Source organism: Taudactylus pleione, unplaced genomic scaffold (genome assembly GCF_031769625.1).
Source record: "Taudactylus pleione unplaced genomic scaffold, aTauple2 ptg000503l, whole genome shotgun sequence".
NCBI lineage: Eukaryota > Metazoa > Chordata > Amphibia > Anura > Myobatrachidae > Taudactylus > Taudactylus pleione.
Window position 1 is genome coordinate 1,146,977 of NW_028284905.1, and position 8,072 is coordinate 1,155,048.

Here is an 8,072-nt window from a genome sequence, read left to right on the forward strand (position 1 = left end):
CCAACTCTGAAATGTGTTTGTGACAATATGTAGATTCTAATGTTACTCTTTTCTCTTTTTTATCACAGAGACACAGGCGGATGAGTCTGCTCCAGAGGGGAGCCTTGGCCGCAGAATTTCTGCTGGCTCTGCAGGGGAGGAAGCAGTAGATCCGGCTGGGGACCCTGCAGAAGCCAGTCCAGGGCAATCCCCCTCGCAGGCAGTGGCCCTCCTCACAGATCTCAATTTTAAATCGGATCACCACACGGAGATTCTGCTGAGGATGGACGTCAGTCTGCTACGGGTGGCGGAGGCCATGGAGCAAAATGCTACGGCCAACGTGACCATTGCTCAGGCCCTGGCCGCAAATACTGGGGCCAACATCAGGATTGCAAATGCCCTGGAGCAGCTCATTCGCCAGCACATGGTGGAGCCGGCCTCCCTTCCTGCCGGAACATCAGGACCCTCCACCTCTGGCACAACAACAGCCATCCCTCCAAATGTGCCTAGCCCTATGCCTAGTCCAGAGGCCCCAACATCTGCCTCTGGACAGGCCAGCCGAAGGACCTCCCGGACCTCCCTACCCCGGCCAAATGGGCCAGAAGGCGATGACAGCACTGGCTAATTTTCCCACATTCCTTCTGTACTTGCCCCATATTCCTTAAGGGCCAAAACTTCCCTCTCCTTTCTTGTGAATTGTTTTTAAATTGTGTTATTTTGTGTTTGGTAACTGCCACTATTTGTGTTTGTGTGTTTGTTTTTTTTTTAAAAAAATTATTTACGTTATCCAGATGTGATTTATGACAATTACACATAAAAAAAAAATGTGTTGAAAAAATAAAACATCTGGCAAATCTGCTCAATTGTATTGTGAAATTATTCCAAAACTGGTTGATAGGTAATCCCGCAAAAAACCACCAAAAAAAATGAACGGAAATCTACACATTATTTTGGATTCAGAAACCAAAGGGTTAAAAACCATTTAGGAGTTTTAATGAACACTTTGCCGAAAAAAAAGGACGAGTTTTTTCTTGGCCCCTTAAAAATGAAGAAAAAACACAAACATAATGACAATATTGTTGCTATAAAATAACTCCCAATACAAAATGCAAAAAAACATATATTTCTCAAAAATTGGTACTCAAATTGTAGTAGGTACGAGTAGTTCACCTGCTTACGGTTTTGTGCTACTAAAAAAATACTATTTGAGAAACACATTACAAGCTTGTTTTCAATTCTAAGTTGATTGTTTTTCTGGCAACAATTGATAAATCGGAAAAACATCGAAGAGGCACAGGAAGGAGGAAAAGACCATCGTCATTGCGGTAGAGAATACCAGACCACAAGCTGAATGAGCAGTTTGAATGGAAAGTGGATCAGACAGTGACGTATCACTTGTTCCGTTCACATTGGCCGTTCGCATGAGATAATTTATGTATGCCCCCAAAAAATGCCTCGACACGCCTGCATTTTCACATCTCCACCCCCGTCAACGCCCCAAAACGGGCTGTTCTGTCAATCACAATTGACATGTCACTTCCTGTTCGCTAGTCGACGAACGACGGAAAAAAGATCGCAATCAGCCGTACGCACATGCGCATTGTTACATCGGCGCATGCGTGGTTGCACAACATCGGTTCACTACGAGCGTACGGCCGCTTACGAGCGGCTCTGAATGAGGGCCTAAGTTCAGAAACAGACAAATCTCAGGTGCACAACTCCAAATTATTAATAATATATATAAATGCAATAAAAATTTTGCAATCAATAGAGGTTTTTAGCATAATCATGGCCAAGGTTATGGGCCTACCCACCATATCCAGGTAACCTCTTTCGGGTAGGTCCCAAACATACTAGGGTTCAAATACAGAGCACAGGACCCCCCAAAACTGGCCCAGCCAAGCTGCCCCAGGGCACCACCATAGTAAGAAAAGTGCAGTGTAAAGAGATAGTTAGGAGCAGCTGCAGCTGCATATAAAGAATGAAAATAAAAAAGTGAAGTACATTTATATTAAACACACACAGTGAAGGGTTAAAATGTGATATAAAGGAAAATGTGTTATAATGCGGTGCCCTGAGACAGATTAACCAACGCAATCCAGGGGGACCCACACCCCAAAAATGAACCAAAGTTGCACTACAGTATATAACTTGTAGGACTTACCTAGAATTGTGCCTAATACAGTGTGCATATACATTACCATACTCCATGCTTTTAAACCAATAAGGAAGGGTGCTAGTCCAGAATGAGGGCGTCTCCTTTCCCTCAGATGTGCAATAAAGCACATTAAATGGAGTATATGGAAAAGATTTCTGGACTGCACAACCTGACTATATATATAATGGGAGGTGCTACCTGATGAGACTAATTGCAGGCACAGAAACAGACAAATCTCAGGTGCACAACTCCAAATTATTAATAATATATATAAATGCAATAAAAATTTGCAATCAATAGAGGTTTTTAGCACAATCATGGCCAAGGTTGTGGGCCTACCCACCATATCCAGGTAACCTCTTTCGGATAGGTCCCTAACATACTAGGTTTCAAATCCAGAGTGCAGGACCCCCCAAAACTGGCCCAGCGTTGGTTAATCTGTCTCAGGGCACCGCATTATAACACATTTTCCTTTATAACACATTTTAACCCTTCACTGTGTGTGTTTAATATAAATGTACTTCACTTTTTTATTTTCATTCTTTATATGCAGCTGCAGCTGCTCCTAACTATCTCTTTACACTGCTCTTTTCTTACTATGGTGGTGCCCTGGGGCAGCTTGGCTGGGCCAGTTTTGGGGGGTCCTGCGCTCTGGATTTGAACCCTAGTATGTTAGGGACCTACCCGAAAGAGGTTACCAGGATATGATGGGTAGGCCCATAACCTTGGCCATGATTATGCTAAAAACCTCTATTGATTGCAAATTTTTATTGCATTTATATATATTATTAATAATTTGGAGTCGTGCACCTGAGATTTGTCTGTTTCTGTGCCTGCAATTAGTCTCATCAGGTAGCACCTCCCATCATATAAATAGTCAGGTTGTGCAGTCCACAAATCTTTCCCATATGCCCTGACTAAGTTCACAACTAGGCAAAGCCCGGGAATTGATATGTTTCAAATAGAGCTGATTTATTTTGCCTTAAATTCATACTTGTCTACTCTCCCAGAATGCCGTCAGTCTCACGAGAATTGGGTGGCACTCCCGCCCCCCCCCCCCGAAAGCGTGGGCTAGTCTCCCAGCCACATTCACTCGCTGGCGTCCGCTCCTCCCTTGTGTAAGTGGGCAGTCTGAGGGAGCCAGTGATGCAATTCAGGCTGAATCACGTCATCGTGGCCCCGGCTGCACAATGCTGGTAGTCTTGGCATTGAGTAGCGGGGGTGGGGCTGTGATGATGCGATTGCGTAGTCACACCCCCCGCCCTCAAAAATGCCTTCCTACTCTGCCAACCTTGCCGCCTCCTCCTGAAGGATGCAGTCGAATTGTCGGCAAGTCTGGTTAAATTATGACAGAATGTTTTCTCGTGAAGTAATGTTAAAGATCGCCGTCATCTACATGGCTGGATATGCCGCCTGGCATTCTGTCAACTCTTTCTAAGATCACAAAATTTCATAAATCCTAAATGTGGATATTACTCATAAACATGGTAATTCAGGACATTAGTTTGTGGATGAGCAATCGCATGAATGTGAAGAGGGCTTAGTGCAGCTGTGGGACCATCCTTGGAGGAAGGCTGTTGTGGGACTCCTGCTTGCATCAGAGTTCAGCTTGAGGCAAGTCTTTACCACAGACCACAGATGAAGGACCTACCCGATATGTTGGGGAACACAGCGTCTTTTAGATCAGGACTAATAATGTTTGTATCCACAGCCTTCAATCACCCCAATTCCCCCCCTTTTAATCTAAAACCTGTAAAGCCGATCTCTCTGTATTTAAATTAATTTTATTTAATTTTTTAAAAGGAAAGTCCATAACACACCAATGGGAATATTTATTAAGAATTGCGGTCTGCCCTTTAAAAATAAAAATTCCTTACCACCGTAATTCATGGCAAGATGAAATCCTTCTTCGCCATACAGAGGTATTCAATATGGGTGCGATAACCAGAGCCGTAACTAGACTTTTTGGTGCCCTGTGCCAGAAAGAGCATTGGCGCCCCCCTCATTTTTGAAAGGGACATAATGCACCCAAAAAAGGGCCATGGGTTCATGGGGAAGGGTCAGGGAAGAGATAGGAGAGGCCAGAAGATGCTGGGGATGAAATAAGAGGAAGTTACAAGCAAGAATGATAATAAACAGAAATTTGACAGGCCCAAACAGCGCCCCCTGACCTGTGGTGTCCTGTGCGATGGCCTTGGCCGCACTACCCTAGCTACGGCCCTGGCGATAACATCGTTTTTGCGTTAATATTGGAGGTATGATGTCATTATCGCAGGTTTTACTTTTACACCATATTCAATTTCAAAGACTTATCGCAGTTTTGAAAAGTCTTTGATAAAAAACGGGGATAACTTTTCACCATTGAATAGGTGTCGAAAAAAAGTGCAGAATTGGGGTTTAGGGGTACAGGCTTTAAAAAAATAGCCAGCACCCCTGGGAATGACATTTAAAAAAGAACTCTGTAAAAAAAAGTTTTTAAAAAAATTAGAGACACCCCAAAAAATTAATTAAAAAATTGGGGTGAAAAAAAAAAATGGGAAAAAATTGTTTAACAATAGGGAAATAGGTTCAGGGCTATTCTGCAAGTATGCGGCAGGTGTATTATAGAATAGATTATTAGCGGCAGGTGTTTTCTAGAATAGATTATTAGCGGCAGGTGCACAATTCCAGAATTTTAAAAAACTTACTTTAGGGACTTAAAAATATGCTAGTACTCATTTTCATGTACCCCAAATTTGATGTGACCACTTAAAAAACCGAAAAAAAGTGCTCTTCTGCATCACTTCGTCAATGTCGGGAAAAAAACACCTGCTGCGGCTATTTAAATCTCCGACTTTCAATTAAAGGCTAAAACGGGGGCACCCATAGTGTTCCTCCATGTTTTTACAACTTTAGGGGGTCTTACAATTATTTTAAGGAAAAATTCGTAACTTTACCCAAATTCAACTTCGGAGTTTCCCGTTTTCTTTAATTTTATATGGAATACGGGGAGAAGCGGGAGCGCGCCCCATACTTTAACGCAGAAAAAAACTCCGATATGAAACGTTAACTTCGACAGTGAAGTTAACGTTTCATATTGAATACCCCTCTATGTATTATCTCAGAGTCAGCGGGTCAGGGGCTCTAATCATAGCTGGTCCCAGTGTTCAGTCACCCTGATTGCATGTGTAATCACTTTACTTCCTGGTTTAGACCCCCTCAGCGCTACTGCGTCCACGTCCGTCAACACGTATAAAGTAGACAGTACCTGGGAGGGACAGATGGTCGGGTTTTCTCTGTAGGATTATCACAAATTTCATCGAGCAACGCAACAGGCCGCTAAGAAACTGGACCCGCTGCAGTTTTCCTCTGCAGCAACGCAGCAGCCCCTAGCTTCTTCTGCGCTCATACTGGGTGCATTTTTATTTTTTTATTTTCCACTGGTAACGGGTACATTGGTGTAATGCCCTGCAATGGGGTGCGATGTCCTCCAGGGTATATGGGTGTAATATTGTGCAATCTGTATGGGTGTAATGTTCTGCCAACTATTTGAGAGTAATAGTCAGCAATATATAGACACTGTGTTGCCAGGTGAGTGGCGCTATATATATATATGGACTGTAGGGACATGTAGCCGGCCTGAGGTATGATGGGGCGTATTCAGTACACTGGACTATGGAGTCTCAACTGCTGCAAGACTGATACAGCAATTATCATTTGCTTTCTACTATTGTGTGAGTAATGTTACATATTATATTCTATAGGGGGCAGGGGCATCTTAAGGGAGGGGGGGACCCGTGTGCATTCCCCGTGCAGGGCCCCCTCCTCTCTCCCCGACGGCCAGCAGTCGAATGACACAGCTGGCCGGCCACCGCAGAAGCAGTAGACTCTGGGCTCTAGAGTGTGCCCAGAGTCTACTGGGCATGCGCAGAACGCCGGAAAAATGGATGCGGCCATTTTCCGATGTTCTGTGTAGCGCTGACACCCGACGCGGGACCACGGACAGGTGAGTTTTAAATAATATGGGTGCAGGGTTTGCGTGCGGGGCCTCGTGTGCCCCGCACACCTTGCACCCATTATAGATACGCCACTGGTAGGGGGGAACCAGACCCTCCAGCATTAACCTTGACAGTGTATGTATAATATTTGGAACCATATTTAGGGGGAGATTTGCCAAAGCTTGGAGAGAGAGAAAGTGTAAAGAGATAAAGTACTGGCCAATCAGCTCCTGTCAATTTTCAAATACAGCCTGTAATGTGACAGTTAGGAGCTGATTGGCTGGTACTTTATCTCCATTTACTATATCGCCATCCAAGGCTAAGTAAATAGACCCCAAAATACCATCCAATCAGCTCCTAACTGTCACTTTACAGGCAAAAAATGACAGGAGCTGGTAGGTTGGTACTTTATTTCTCTCCAAGGCTTGAAACATCTTTCCTTTATTCACATACAGTATATGAAATACTTGCAAGAAAAATGTTTTTATTCTTTCTTTTGACGGATACTTGACAAGAGAAAAAGAGTACAGAAGAAATCCTATAAAACATTTTTGATCGTATATATGTATTAGAGAAACCCGAACACTAGTTACTTTGCTCTTACTAATGTAAAATCATAGCCCCTGGTAAACTCTCTGTACATTTAGTGAGAGCATTGAGAGTATCTGGGCCGCTGAGGTTTACGGGTGCGATTCATAGACGAACGCAACTTCACCTTGGCTGCATCTAGCTACTTTATTTAATACCGCGGGTGTCCTGGGCTACATACGCATCTTTGCATATGTCCGCACAATTCTGAGATCCGAGTCACACAGACCTCAGCCATTTCTCTGCAGACACTAAATGGGCCTCTGGGAGCTGGCGGTAATGCAAACACACGCAGGAGCACCGTCTCGTGGGTGTGTCACTCTCTATTGCTTATGTAACCAGAGTCACCAAATTCAGATGGATCCTCCTGCACCTATCATGGGGTAGATGTAAGGGCGTTAATGATGGCTGCTCTCACGTCTAGACCGTGAGTGGTGGCGAGATTGTGTAGATGCGCACGGATTAGGAAGTGCGTATAGTTGCGTTAGCATTCCATACGCAATCCATTCACATTCAGAAAGCAGCTGCAGGCGACTTGGAATCAGGTCCTAAATCTGGAGATATTTAGGGGCACATTTATTATAATTTGTGGCCAGCCCCGGAAAATGAGGCATCCATAGCGCAGCATATCATGCTAGGGACACAGAGTCTGTCCCGACGATTAGTGTACAATATGCGATCTCTGATCTTCCAGATTCTGACCCCGGCCAACATCTTAGTAAATCAAGATCACCTCCCCCCACCTGTAAGGTGTCAAAACATCCCGCTGCCCAATTAAAGGTAACGGGCTGGCGCCATCTGAAGGTGGCATTAGCCTATGCATGCAGGTTCTGGGGAGCTACACTTTGCGGATCTTGCTACATATCGTCCCCATATAAATGTATGGGAACGGATGCTGCAAGGGCTGGAGACTGCAAAGCAACATATATCTCCTATATCTCCTGCCTTCTGTATTGTTACATTGTAGGGATACTAAATGCTGCCTTTAAACATACAGATACAGTAATTTCCGCATGTTTAAGGCCAGAATTGCCTAATAAATTGGCCCCATAGCGTTTGCCACACATGACGCGCGTATCTTCCATCTGTGCCTGTGTAGGAGCCAGTAATCCCTTTCACAAGCTGAATTCTTTTTCTATTATTGTGTTACTACATTTCTATTTTAAACTCTGTGAAAATCAATCGCACTTGAATTGGCAGCTGAGAGAATAAAATAACCCTTTACAACATTTCTGCGACAGCGTCTCCGGTACGAGCAGTTGCTGCCGGGCTGCGCACATTTAAAGCAAACATTGTACTGATTTTATGTTCCGAATGCAACAGAGAGAACCTTTAATGGTCCATTAAACATTGTCATTCCCAGGCAGAGA